Below are 15,490 nucleotides of genomic sequence, written 5' to 3'. Positions count from 1 at the left end.
CTCCCTTACCTTGCCAATCTCTTACTACAGCCCAGCCAGCACAGTGCTCCTCTAATGCCAACATGCTACTTCTATCTCATCTATTCCACTGCTGACCCCTTGCCCACGTCCACCCTCAGGTCTGGAACTCCCTCCCCCCTTCATATCTGACAGTCCACCACTCTCCCCACTTTTAAAACCCTCCTAAAAATTATATTTCTAAAGGGCCTTCCCTAAGTCCTCTTTTCATCTATCCGCCTACCCCTTTATATCGACTACACACTTGGCTGTGTACCTCTTAACCACTTTGATACTCATCCCAGCCCCACAACACTTACATATGTATCCTGAATTGTACTTTCCAAGCGCTTAGTACAGTGCTCTGAACACAGTAAGTGCTCAATAAATACAATTGAATTGAAAGAATGAACAGTCTACTATTTCTCCTATCTGTAATTTGTCTTAATTCCTGTTTCCCTCTGTGGACTGTAAGGTCCTTGTGGGCAGGGATCAAATATGTCAACTCTATTATAATTGTTTGAACTTTCCCAAACAATCAGTACAGGCCTCTGCACACAGTAAGTGCCCAATAAATATCATTGATTGATTGATTTGAAAGAGCAAGGGCTTTGGAGTCAGAGGTCATGGCTCTGAATCCCAGCTCTGCCACGTGTCTGCTGTGTGACCTTGGGCAAGTCACTTAACTTCTCTGAGCCTCAGTGACCTCATCTGTAAAATGGGGATTAAGACTGTGAGCCCCACGTGGGACAACCTGATCACCTTGTATCCCCCCCAGCACTTAGAACTTTGCTTTGCACATAGTAAGCGCATAACAAATGCCATCATTATTTTTTGAATGTTACTTTTTTCTCTCCCATGCCCCCTACTGAGACAGAGTCACAGGCTGTTCTGTTCCTCAAGATTTTCTGCACCAAGTTTCTTTTGTCAGATTCTTTGAGACCTGGTTATTTCACAACATTAAAACAAGAATAACAACAGAACAATTTTGCTGGGTTCAAATTTATTGGCAGGGAAGGAATTATTTACAGTGTCTCCGATTTAAAACTTACACATCGGCTTCCATCACACATAAAAATAAAAAGAGGTGTGGAAGAGAATTTTCTAATATACAAAGATAGTAAGTTAGGTGACTTTTATTGAAGTGGGTTTTGGTGGATGGAAATGGCTTGTGAGAATGATGGTAGACAAAGATTCTGTGAACCCAACCTAGGTATCTCCCAGCAAAGAAAAGAACAGCCAAAAACTAAAGGCAGACAGATATCCAGAAAATGGATTAAATGGCAAAAGGTAATCAGAGGTCAAGTATGAACATTTTTTTCAGTATATTTTCAATGTAGCTTTTACTGTCTGAACCGATTCTAGGGTTAGCTTTAGGCACAGTATATCTATGCATCCTCCATGGCAAAAATAATGAAGTACTGTAGCAAAGAGCCTTAATTCTGTCTGTTGGAGGTTCATGGGTTGGCCTGAAATATTCTCATTTCAACAAAGTGAAAAGGGAGGGAAAATATGAATATTGACAAGAAAAACTACTTGTAAAGAGTTAGGTGCAGTCCATTTACAGGGGTGGCATGGTTCCAAGGAAGCTACATATTTCAATTCATGAACTTCCAGATTTGTCAAATGTGTGTGTTTCTGAGGGGATAAAAAAGAATCTAAATCTTCTTTCAACTTAAATTTAGATACATGATTTCTTTTCTTTCAGCCAGATAAAAGACAGTCTAATGATAGAAATAATCACAATTACTCAAGCATTAATTTTAGTTAAATAACCCTAATCTCCCTTCATAAAGTAGTATAGCACTTTATGAACTATGCTATTTAGGAACATTGGAGAGCATTTCAGTATCAACAGATGGGGGTTCTGGAAATTGATAAGCAAATCTGCATCCTCCACTACAGAATGATCAATTGAGGTAAAGTTGAAAGAACCCAGATCCTTTCCTCCTCACTGTGGGAGTGAAGCAAGAGTTCTGAGAGAGATATTCAGCCTATTGTAAGAGAATCATCAAAAGTCTTTGAGACCACAGTTCAGTAATTGCTATGCCCAGATGACTGTACTCTAAAGGTACATACACAAGAAGATAGGCCATACTAGCAAATCGAGTTGGACACAGTCCCTGTCCCTCACAGTCTTAATCTCCATTGGATTGAAATTGTAAAATTGCAAATGAGCACACACATCTTCTCTTTTGCGGGGCTCTCCTGAAACTAAGGAAACACAATCCAGTAATAATAATAATAATAATAATAATAATGATGGTATTTATTAAGCGCTTGCTATGTGGCAGGCACTGTACTAAGTGCTGCGGATGATACAAACTAATAGGGTTGGACACAGTCCCTGTCCCACATGGGGCTCACAGTCTTAATCCCTATTTTACAGATGAGATAACTGAGGCACAGAGAAGTTAAGTGACTTGCCCAAGATCACACAGCAGACACTTGGCAGAACCCATGACCTTCTGACTCCTAGAGCACATGCTCTATCCACTAGGCCATGCTGCTGAGAAGGGAACATGTCTACCACCTCTGTTATACTGTACTCCCCCAAGCGCTTAGCATGGTGCTCTGCACATCGTAAGAGCTCAGTAAATTGATTGTCACAGTAGTCTTCACTGGCAACCTATTAGTAATCAATTTCTCAGGATTCCTTCTGGGTCTGTTCACCTCACAGAATGCCCAAGGCAGTTCATGGGTTAGAAACCTCCACCACTGGCGGGCAAGTGCCCTAGCAGGTAGAGTCAGGATTAAAACCCAGGTCTCCTGATTTCCAGAGCCGCACTCTTTTCACTGGACCAACATCATGTCTGAGTCACAGTGAATGTATCCATGGAAACCTCAAGGCAGACACTATTAGGAAATTTAGAAACTTGTTCCATGGGCTGCCCGAGTATTACCTAGTGCACAAAAACATCATGATGGCGGGATTCTCTCTGTATGTATAAGTGTGGCTAAAAAGCCTGATGAGTGACCTCTGATGCTGTACTCAGAAAGGAAGTTTTTTGTTTGTTTGTTTTGTTTTTTTAAATGGTATTTGTTAAATGCTTACTTTATGCCAAGGACTGTACTAAGTGATGAGGTAGATACAGGATAATCAGACTGGACACAGTCCATGTCCTACATGGGGCTCACAGTCTTACTCCCCATTTTACAGATGAGGTAACTGATTCACAGCGAAGTTAAGTGACTTACCCTAGGTCACACAGCAGCAGATAAGTGGCAGACCTGGGATTAGAACCCAGGTCCCAGTGACTCCCCAAGTAGCAGTTCCTAACTGCATCAGTGGGTTTGCCCCTCGAGGTGCCTGTCACTGTTTCTGAGTCTACCACTGGGTGGACTGGCCTTCGTGAACCTTCCACTGCAAAGGATTAACCCCTGTCCCAGTTGCTGCCAGTCAGACCTGTTTGTGCTATAAGCACTGCAGCTGACCTATCTTTGGAGGAAAGATAGAGCAGAGACAGAGGAGCAGTGTGGCCTAGGGGAAAGAGCACAGGCCTGGGAGTCAAAGGACTTGGGTGCTAATCCTGGCTTCACCAGTTACTTGCTGTGTCACTTTGGGCAAGTCCCTTAACTTCCCTGTGCCTCAGTTTCCTCATCTGTAAAATGGGGAATCAATGCCTTTCCTCCCTCTGACTTAGACTGTGAGTTCATGTGCGACAGGGACTGTGCCCAACCTGATCAACTTGTATCTATTCCAGCACTTAGAACAATGCGTGATGTAGAGTCAGAACTTAACAAATACCATAATAAGTAAAAACTGATGAGTCCCACTGCCATGTCTGACTGTGAGCTCATTGTAGGCAGGAAATGTTCTGTTTATTGTTATATTATACTCTCCCAAGTGCTTAGTACAGTGCTTTGCACACAGTAAGCGCTCAATAAATACGATTGAATGAATGAATGAATGCCTGGCAAAGCAGGGTAATTGACTGTGTGACCTTGGGCAAATCAGTTAACATCTCTGGAACTCAGGTTTCTCATCTGTAAAAAGGGGGTACTTGTTCTCCTGCTTAGACTGGGATCCCAGGAGGGACAGGGACTGTGTCTGATCTGATTATCTTGTATCTTCCCCAGGGTTTAGTGCAGTGCTTGGAAACTAGGACTTAATAAATACCAATATTACAAGTTTGGGATCAAGGACTACTCAGATAAATGCAACCTGTGTGGGGAAAGACAGCATGGATCCTGCACAGAGAAATCAGGCTTCACTGACATGCTGGACACCCTGGGAAGCACATGGATGGAGAGGAACCAGGGACATAATGCACGTAGAGTTTTCTAAATGCCTGTGACAATGTCCCATCTCAAAGGCTTCTGAAAAACCTGATGTGGGAAGAGTGCACTATCTGTGAATTCACCCCCTCCCTCCGCCTGAGCAACCCACAGCAAGGACGCGGAACTGTTACACTACAAGGATGTGGAACGGGAACTGTCCCAATCAAATAGACATCCTGGGAACACGGGGAGGGCTAACCAGTACGAGGGGGCTTTGTATATAAGAGGCATTACTGCAATCATTAATTGTAGGCGTTTAGACCGAGTCCTGCAGAGCCTACCCTGCTGATTAGGACTCTGACATCCCTCCTTCACTTGCTTGCTGCACTACAGCTCTGTGAGTACATCCAATAAAGAGGCAGAACTGATCACTCTGGCTTGGTGTCTGGTCTTTGGCTCATCGTAGCCCAATCTAAAGAACCCAGAGCCGCCGTCTAGTCGGTGACCCCAGCTGACTTGGGGGGTATCTCCCCACACGTGAGTAATCACAGGATTGGAGGGATTGTTCCATCATGGACAATAAATAACCTAACCATTGGAAATTAGATAGGCCACACTCCTTGTCATTCTTGGACCTCATGGTCTTGGGGGGAGGAGGTGAACAGGTATTTGGTCCCCCGTTGCAGATGAGGAGACTGAGTCACAGAGAGGCTGAGTGACTTCCCCAGGGTTCCACAGCGGGATAGTGGTGAAGTCCAGACTAGGATCCAGGGCTCCCAACTCCCAATCATGCTCTTTCCTCTAGATCAGACTTATTCCCATTGAATCAATGATTACTAGAATGCAGCTTTCCCATAAGTTGAGATACCTCAAGAAAGCAAACCTTGTGTTAGAACTTCCTAAATAGTGAAAGGATTACTTCCCAACTCCTGCGTCTCATATTCCTGTTGATATATCCCATACTGGCTTTTCAAATAATAACTCTACATCATTGATTCAGATTCAGATTCTGTTCAGGCGTGACTCCCAGGTCCCAGGAAGCAGTGTGGCTCAGTGGAAAGAGCCCGGGCTTTGGAGTCAGAGGTCATGGGTTCAAATCCCGGCTCTGCCACTTGTCAGCTGTGTGACTTTGGGCAAGTCACTTCACTTCTCTGAGCCTCAGTTACCTCATCTGTAAAATGGGGATGAAGACTGTTAGCCCCCTGTGGGACAACCTGATCACCTTGTTTCTTCTAGACTGTGAGCCCACTGTTGGGTAGGGACTGTCTCTATATGTTGCCAACTTGTACTTCCCAAGTGCTTAGTACAGTGCTCTGCACACAGTGAGCGCTCAATAAATATGATTGATTGATTGATTTTATTGACCAAACAGGTATATATAGCTTACAGTCTAGAGGAAATATATAAGTATACTTATATAAATATTTCCTCTAGACTGTAAGCTCCTTGTGGGAGGGGAATGTGCCTACCACTTCTATTATATTGTACTCTCCCAAGTACTTAGTACAGTGCTCTGTGCACAGTAAGTGCTCAAAATAAATACTATTGACTGATTGGTATATGGGGGCTGTGTTTAGCCTCATTCATTCATTCATTCAATTGTATTTATTGAGCGCTTACTATGTGCAGAGCACTGTACTAAGTGCTTGGGAAGTACAAGTTGGCAACATATAGAGATGGTCCCTACCCAACAGTGGGCTCACAGTCTAGAAGGGGGAGAGAGAGAACAAAACAAAACATATTAACAAAATAAAATAAATAAAATAAATATGTACAAATAAAATAAATAATAGAGTAATAAATATGTACAAACATATATATACATATATATATATATATACAGGTGCTGTGGGGAGGGGAAGGAGGTAAGGTGGGGGGGGTGGAGAGGGGGAGGAGGGCTCCAATATATCACTTTGTACTTACAACTTTTGAGTTTCTTCCCGTTTTTACAGCACCATTTTCCCAATTAAAATCATTTTGTCTTTGCATATCCCCAGGTACCCAGTCCCCAATAATAATAATGGCATTTATTAAGCACTTACTATGTGCAAAGCACTGTTCTAAGCGCTGGGGCGGATACAAGGTGATCAGGTTGTCCAACATGGGGCTCACAGTCTTCATCCCCATTTAACAGAAGAGGTAACTGAGGCACAGAGAAGTGAAGTGACTTGCCCAAGGTCACACAGTTGACAAGTGGCAGAGTCGGGATTAGAACCCACGACCTCTGACTTCCAAACCTGGGCTCTTTCCACTGAGCAACACTGCTTCTCAGCTACACTGCTTCTCACCCCAAGCTCCTGTAGGTGCTGACTAAATCATCTACTGTTTATAAAGTCACATTGAACTTCATTTTTGACTTCTAAAGTGTTAGCAACCTCTCCAGATTTGGTATCGTCTGCCAATTTGAGAGAGGGTGGGGAGATGAGATACTAATCAGCAAAAACTTCCTAAATAAACTGGGATTTTAAAAGGGTTTAAAGAGGGGCAGAGCAGTGGTTTGGATTTGGAAAGGCAGTAAATAATAATGGTATTTGTTAAACACTTACCATGTGCTAAGTACCGTACTAAGCATTGGAAGGAGATTCATTCATTCATTCATTCAATCGTATTTATTGAGCACTTACTGTGTGCAGAGCACTGTACTAAGTGCTTGGGAAGTACAAGTTTTCAACATATAGAGACAGTCCCTACCCAACAACGGGCTCACAGTCTAGAAGGGGGAGACAGACAACAAAACAAAACATGTAGACAGGTGATATAAAATAAGGAGATATAAGATAAATTGGACACAGTCCATGCCCTACTTGGGGTTTACAGTCTTAATCCCCATTTTGCAGATGAGGTAATTGAGGCATGGAGAAGTTGTGACAAGGTTGGACACAGTCCTTGTCCCAAATGGGGCTCACAATCTAAGTGGGAAGGAGAACAGGTTATTTAATCCCATTTTACAGATGAGAAAACTAAGGAACAGAGAATTGAAGTGTCTTGACCAAGATCACCTAGCAGACAAGTGACAGAGCCAGGATTATAACTCTCCCTGACTCCCAAGATAATGCAAAAATACAATTGATTGAATGAATGAATGAATGAATAATCTAGCCTTGCCTCCTGTGTGACCTTGGGCAAGTCACTTGGCTTCTCTGTGCCTCAGTGCCTTCATCTTTAAAATGGGGATTCAATTCCTGTTCTCTCTCCTACTTCCAATGTCAGCCCCATGTGGGAACTGATGATCTTGTACCTACCCCGGCACTTAGAACAGTTCTTGGCATACCGTAAACCCTTAACAAATACCACAATTGTTTTATATTATTATTATGTGTGGGTGGGTTGGGGTAGCAGGGAATAGGGGACACCCACGTAGAGCTGGAGACAGGAAGCAATGTGAGGCTGCAAAAGATCAGATAGAGGCCAGGGGGGTTGCTAAAGTCAAATGGGCCAACTTGGGACTGAAGGGGAACCCCAATAACGCATGCTGACTTTATCCTGCCTGCCTGCCAGCCAGCTCGGGCGGCAGAGGAGGGAAGCCTTTCCGCCCTTGGCCAAGAGGGGGCGGCAGAGCGCCAAGGTTGGGTTTAAGGCTGCTGGCTGCCTGCTCTGGAAAATTCATTTTCCCCTCAGCTCAGAGCGGAGAAGCAGCTGTTTGCCGTGTGGGAAACTGAAGTTGAGACAGATGCAAACAGGGAGAGCAGAACAAATGATTCCAAGACCCAGGGCAGCCGGATGTGGGGAGGCAACTGCGGCTGATGGTCAGCCCTGGGCAAAGAAAGAAGGCCCTGAGGTGGAGGCAGGGACTAGTTCCGGGTGAGGTGTTCACAGGCAGTTGGACACTGAACTGTAAAGTTGTAATGGGACAAGGTTTGCTGAAGGATGGAGAGAAAGAAATGCAGGGAAACTGTGGAAATGGTGTGAGGGGAAATGCCTCGTCCCAACCGACGCCATGGTGGGAATCTCTCCGCCCCGCCCCGGCAATTGCTGAGGAGGCGCTGCTGTTGGCCGTTGGACGGGAAATGGCTGCAGGAAGAAAGGGCAGCTAGTAGCTTGCCAGAAAACTGGCGGTTAAGGGGCCTGGAACATGAAGGGATTAACTGGGATCACTCACTCCCAGTCTGAAATCACAGCCGTGATTATATTGTGTCATGTTAATGTAATCTACTACGAAAAATAGGAGAGTAAGAAGCGACGAGAAGCTTCGATAGTCACTGGAAACTTTGGGCTAATTTTCTTGACAGGGATATTTATCGACGACATGCAAAATATCAACGTTAAACAAGTCATTATAATGCAAGGAAAACGAATGAAAAAACGTTTAGGAAGTGAAGTGCTGAAAATAAAACCAATTCTTAAAGCTCCAGTTCATGTAACACTCGAGACGGCCACAGGGCATTTAGAGTCCACGTAAAATAACGTTAAAAAGTCACCGTAAAGAGAAAATAACGATTTAAAATGTTTAAAAATAAAAATGATGAAAAGGAAACTAATACTTCAGCGTCAAGGTCACAACATTAGAGCCTACCATAGGGATATTGATAAACCCTGTGCAAAACATCGACATGAGAAAATTAATGGCTATAATGAGAGGAGAATGAACAATTAAAAATGAATAATAAGAAAGACCAATACTTTCAATTGAAAAATTTATGTTCCTGTGTTAATTTCTCAGGCATTCTAGAAAATTTCTGCTTCCAATGCACTTTGACTTTCAGGAGATGCCTTAAGGTCATCCAATTTAAATTATAGGTTAATTCTCTTATAATGACAATGTTAAAATACTAAAAGAGGGCTCAGAATATGTATTCTTACATTGAAAATGCACCTGAAATTCACTATTTAAAGTGGAGCACCTGCCTTTTAACAAGGGGAGGCAGCCAGTAGAGGGGAAATGAGACCTAATTGGAAACAAAGGTGAAAATAAATTTTTATGTAAAACACATTTAGGATTTTGACAACAATATTTAAAAGGGAGTGAAAATCAAATAGCTGTCAGGTATCTTGGCAGCTCTCTCCAGCTGCTACTCATTTTCATTTTCTTCAACTGGATAGTTTTATCCTCACTGAGAACTGTAACTAAACTGTAAGCTCATTGTGAACTGTAAGCTCATTGTGGGCAGGGAACATGCCCACTAATATTGTGCTTAGTACACAGTAAGCGCTCAGTAAATATGATTGATTGATAAACTCTTCTTGTTTGACATTTATTTCCATTAACTTATGTCCCTGCCTCCCAACACCTTAAAAAGTGATGCCCTGACTTGACCCTGTATTTACTGTGGACTGTGTCAAATCTGATATAATAATGATGGCATTTATTAAGCACTTACTATGTGCAAAGCACTGTTTTAAGCACTGGGGAGGTTACAAAGTGATCAGGTTGTCCCACAGGGGGCTCACAGTCTTAATCCCCATTTTACAGATGAGGTAATTGAGGCACAGAGAAGTTAAGTGACTTGCCCAAAGTCACACAGCTGACAATTGGTGGAGCTGGGATTTGAACCCCTGACCTCTGACTCCAAAGCCCATGCTCTTTCCACTGCTTCACCTATGTATTGTTTTGATTAAAAATATTGATATATTGTTTTGCTGGTGGTGGGATGGGAGGGAAGGCGGTGTTGGAGATTGGAAATAAGTGAGGTGTGGGACAAATTCTTCAGTTAATCATTTGTGGTCAGGCAGGAAGTCAACTGCCCTTCATCTCCAGTGCCGCGCCTGCCCCAGTTTCTGTCCCCTCTGGACTTTCCCTGCCGGCACCAAAATCCTTGGTAATCTCAATACCTGTTTCCTGATGTTCTCTGGTTTACGCTATGATCTCTTCTAGCCACCACTGGGAGCAGGGTCACTCCCTTAGGCCAAGGCTTTGGGGAAATGAGGAATGCAGGAGTTGGTCCTGAGGTTGCGAAGGGGTCAAAAGTAGGCCGATATGGCAATGTTTTTACGGGTGCAACTGAAAATCTTGGAATTCCTGGAGTACCCCCTTTGCCCTGCGAGCCAGCCTTCCTGCTTTTTCCCTTTTAGGAGCCTTCCAAACACAGACATCAGGGTGGAAAGGTGATATTAAGCCACAGTGTCCAACTGGCAAGCATTAAATGCCCGATCCCACTAAGCAAGAAGTGCAGAATCGAATGTCCAAGTGCTGGTTTTGTTGGGATGGAGGAGCAGATCATCTTAAAGAGGGGGAACCATTTGTCTGTACTGTCTTTTTTGCCATGGGACATATTTCAGTCCCAGTGTCAGGGCCAGATTACTGCAGGGAGTCATGAGATTTAAACCCCAGGCCCCAGAGTAAGAGGGCCTCCTCGAGTGTCTGGGGAGGAACTGCCAGTGCCGAAGGGTCTTGACCCACAGCTAACCTGGATGCAAAACATGGCGGGGGGAATGGATGTGGGTGAGAGGTGCTAGTGCTGTCGCCACTGCCAGCCTGAATCTGCCAGCCCACTGATGCCTAGAGTTCCAGAAAATCCCACCTCCCAGGCTACGTGTGTGGCCACTGCCATTGAAGTTCCTGGAGCAATGGAGGAGGAGTGGGTTGGTGGGTGTTTTATTTTTTCAAAAGTGTATGATGTTTTGGACATTTGTGTTCCGGGGGGTGTCAAAGGAGGAGTTACAGTTGGGTGGAAAGGTATGTGACAGTGTGAAGATGCAGTCAGTCAATCGTATTTATTGACGCAATTGTCACTTGCCATGTAGGACGTCATAGTGTGGTGAAGTGTGTGTCATCATGAGGATCATAGGACACACAGAGCACCAAGGAGGTGATAGGATCTTTTTTCCTTTGGCCAAGAGATGAGGCTGGCTGTAGAGAGCAATGTGTGGTGGGGGCTTGGTGTCTTGGTTTGCTCTCTTTCCTCTTGGAGCCAGCCATTTCCCTTTTTCCCTTGAGGGAGGGAATCTGGGCCTCACACAGAAATCCAGTTGGAAATCTAAAAGCAATTCATCCTGTCCGATATGCAAGCATTTATTGACTGATCCCACTGAACTTGAGTTGCAGAAGCGAATGTACACCTGGTGGCAATTCTGACATCAGAGGACAGGCCACGGTGCAGTCTGGTTACCATGAAGCTGGATGGTCTCCTTTGCTAGAGGACACATTTAACCCTCAGAGGGGCACCAACACAATCCATGCCTTAGATGGCACTGCCCAATCCATGGTTTCTTTTTAGACTGTCTCTCCCCAATTCCATCAGGACGCATGTGCACAACAAGAGCTTGGGTTTGGGGAAGAGCTGGGAGGTGGAGAGGAGAAGTATGAGGGTGAGGGGAGAGGCATTCTTTCCTTCTGGGAAGTGGATGGCATCCATAATGGAAGAGAATTAAGGGCTTTGAAGGGGTCACGTTCAAGGTCGTGGTTGGGGGACTGGAGATATCCACAGCGTGGAATCAGAGATGGAGCAGACTCTATGGAGCAGAGAAGCCTCAAAGCCTAGTTGATGCAACACAGGCTTGGGAGTCCAAAGCATTTGGGTTCTAAACCTGGCTCTGCCACTTGTCTGCTCTGTGACCTTGTGCATGTCACGCACTTCTCTGTTCCTCAGCCATCTCCCTTTTTCCCTTGAGGGAGTCTCAGCCTCACAAAGGAATCCTGTTGGAAATCTCAAAGCAATTCATAGTGTCCAATCAGCAAGCATGAAATGATTGATCACAATGACCTTGAGTTGCAGAAGTGAATGCATAACTGGTGGTAATACTGGACAGCTCACGGTGCAGTCTGGATACCATGAGGCGAAGCAGCGTGGCTCAGTGGAAAGAGCACGGGCTTTGGAGTCAGAGATCATGGGTTCAAATCCCAGCTCCGCCACTTGTCAGCTGTGTGACTTTGGGAAAGTCACTTCACTTCTCTGAGCCTCAGTTACCTCATCTGTAAAATGGGGATGAAGACTGTGAGCCCCCCTTGGGACAACCTGATCACCTTGTAACCTCCACACCGCTCAGAACAGTGCTTTTCACGTGGTAAGTGCTTAATAAGTGCCATCATTATTATTATTATTATGAAGCTGGACTGACTCCTTTGCTAGAGGACACATTTACCTCTCAGAGGGGCACCGACATGATCCATGCCTTGGATGGCCCTGCCCAACCCAAGGTCTGTTTTCCTCCTGTCTCTCCCCAACTCCACCAAGGACTCAAATGCACAGTGAGAGCCTGGGTTTCGGGAAGAACTGGGAAGTGGAGAGGGGAGAGATGGGGGTGGGAGAGACACATGCTTTCCTTCTGGGAGGTGTTTGAAATCTTAAATGGTGGAGACAGAGGAAGAGATTTAAAGACTTTGAAGGAGTTACATTCAAGGCCTTGGTTGGGGGCCGAGAGACGTCCACAGGGTGTTGTCAGAGATGGAGCAGACTCTCTATAGGAGAGAAGCATGACAGTCTAGTGGATACAACACAGGCCTGGAAGTGAAAATGAAATGGGTTCTAAACCTGGCTCTGCCACATGTCTGCTCTATGACCATGTGTAGGTCACTCACTTCTCTGCTCCTCAGCCATCTCCCTCTTTTCCTTGAGAGAGTCTCAGCCTCACGGAAGAATCCTGTTGGAAATCTCAAAGCAATTCATAGTGTCCAATCAGCAAGCATGAAATGATTGATCACACTGACCTTGAGTTCCAGAAGCGATTGCATAACTGGTGGCGATGCTGGAGAGGTCACGGTGCAGTCTGAAGACCATGAAGCTGGACTGTCCCCTTTCGTAAAGGACACATTTACCACTCAGAGGGACATCGTCACAATCCATGCCTTGGATGTCCCTTCCCAAGCCAAGTTCCCTTTTCCTCCTTTCTCTACCCATCTCCACCCAGGACTCAAATGCACAATAAGAGCCTGGGTTTGTGGAAAAGCTGGGAAGTGGAGAGAGGAGAGATGGGGATGGGGGAGAGGCATGCTTTCCTTCTGGGAGGTGTTTGAAATCTTAAATGGTGGAGACAGAGGAAGAGAGTTAAAGACTTTGAAGGGGTTACATTCAAGGTCTTGGTTGGGGGCCGGGAGACGTCCACAGGATGTTGTCAGAGATGGAGCAGACTCTCTATAGGAGAGAAGCATGACAGTCTAGTGGATACAATACAGGCCTGGAAGTCAAAATGACCTGGGTTCTAAACCTGGCTCTGCCACATGTCTGCTCTGTGAACATGTGTATGTCACTCACTTCTCTGTTCCTCAGCGATCTCCCTCTTTTCCTTGAGGGAGTCTCAGCCTCACCCAAGAATCCTGTTGGAAATCTCAAAGTAATTCATAGTGTGCAATCAGCAAGCGTGAAATGACTGATCACACTGACCTTGAGTTGCAGAAGCGAATGCATAACTGGTGGCGATGCTGGAGAGGTCACAGTGCAGTCTGAATACCATGAAGCTGGACTGTCCCCTTTGCTAAAGGACACATTTACCACTCAGAGGGACACCGTCACAATCCATGCCTTGGATGTCCCTTCCCAACCCAAGTTCCATTTTCCTCCTTTCTCTACCCAACTCCACCGAGGACTCAAATGCACAGTAAGAGCCTGGGTTTGGGGAAGAACTGGGAAGTGGAGAGAGGAGAGATGGGGATGGGGGAGAGGCATGCTTTCCTTCTGGAAGGTGTTTGAAATCTTAAATGGTGGAGACAGAGGAAGAGAGTTAAAGACTTTGAAAGGGTTATGTTCAAGGTCTTGGTTGGGGGCTGGGAGACGTCCACAGGATGTTGTCAGAGATGGGGCAGACTCTCTATAGGAGAGAAGCATGACAGTCTAGTGGATACAACACAGGCCTGGAAGTCAAAATGACCTGGGTTCTAAACCTGGCTCTGCCACATGTCTGCTCTGTGAACATGTGTATGTCACTCACTTCTCTGTTCCTCAGCCATCTCCCTCTTTTCCTTGAGGGAGTCTCAGCCTCACCCAAGAATCCTGTTGGAAATCTCAAAGTAATTCATAGTGTGCAATCAGCAAGCGTGAAATGACTGATCACACTGACCTTGAGTTGCAGAAGCGAATGCATAACTGGTGGCGATGCTGGAGAGGTCACGGTGCAGTCTGAATACCATGAAGCTGGACTGTCCCCTTTGCTAAAGGACACATTTACTACTCAGAGGGACACCGACACAATCCATGCCTTGGATGGCCCTGCCCAACCCAAGTTCCATTTTCCTCCTTTCTCTACCCAACTCCACCGAGGACTCAAATGCACAGTAAGAGCCTGGGTTTGGGGAAGAACTAGGAAGTGGAGAGAGGAGAGATGGGGATGGGGGAGAGGCATGCTTTCCTTCTGGGAGGTGTTCGAAATCTTAAAAGGTGGAGACAGAGGAAGAGAGTTAAAGACTTTGAAAGGGTTATGTTCAAGATCTTGGTTGGGGGCTGGGAGACGTCCACAGGATGTTGTCAGAGATGGAGCAGACTCTCTATAGGAGAGAAGCATGACAGTCTAGTGGATACAACACAGGCCTGGAAGTCAAAATGACCTGGGTTCTAAACCTGGCTCTGCCACATGTCTGCTCTGTGAACATGTGTATGTCACTCACTTCTCTGTTCCTCAGCCATCTCCCTCTTTTCCTTGAGGGAGTCTCAGCCTCACCCAAGAATCCTGTTGGAAATCTCAAAGTAATTCATAGTGTGCAATCAGCAAGCGTGAAATGACTGATCACACTGACCTTGAGTTGCAGAAGCGAATGCATAACTGGTGGTGATGCTGGGGAGGTCACGGTGCAGTCTGAATACCATGAAGTTGGACTGTTTCCTTTGCTAGAGGACACATTTACCTCTCAAAAGGACACCGACACAATCCATGCCTTGGATGGCCCTGCCCAACCCAAGTTCCCTTTTCCTCCTTTCTCTATCCAACTGCACCCAGTACTCGAATGCACAGTAAGAGCCTGGGTTTGGGGAAGAAATGGGACGTGGAGAGAGGAGAGATAGGGGTGGGGGAGAGGCATGCTTTCCTTCTGGGAGGTGTTTGAAATCTTAAATAGTGGAGACAGAGGAAGAGAATTAAAGACTTTGAAGGGGTTATGTTCAAGGTCTTGGTTGGGGGCCAGGAGACGTCCACAGGATGTTGTCAGAGATGGAGCAGACTCTCTATAGGAGAGAAGCATGACAGTCTAGTGGATACAACACAGGCCTGGAAGTCAAAATGACCTGGGTTTTAACCTGGCTCTTCCACATGTCTGCTCTGTGACCATGTGTATGTCACTAACTTCTCTGTTCCTCAGCCATCTCCCACTTTTCCTTGAGGGAGTCTCAGCCTCACCCAAGACTCCTGTTGGAAATCTCAAAGTAATTCATAGTATCCACTCAGCAAGCATGAAATGATTGATCACACT

This window comes from Tachyglossus aculeatus, chromosome X1 (assembly GCF_015852505.1).
Source record: "Tachyglossus aculeatus isolate mTacAcu1 chromosome X1, mTacAcu1.pri, whole genome shotgun sequence".
NCBI lineage: Eukaryota > Metazoa > Chordata > Mammalia > Monotremata > Tachyglossidae > Tachyglossus > Tachyglossus aculeatus.
The sequence above is the reverse complement of the archived record's forward strand: the minus strand, read 5'-3'. Positions refer to the sequence as shown.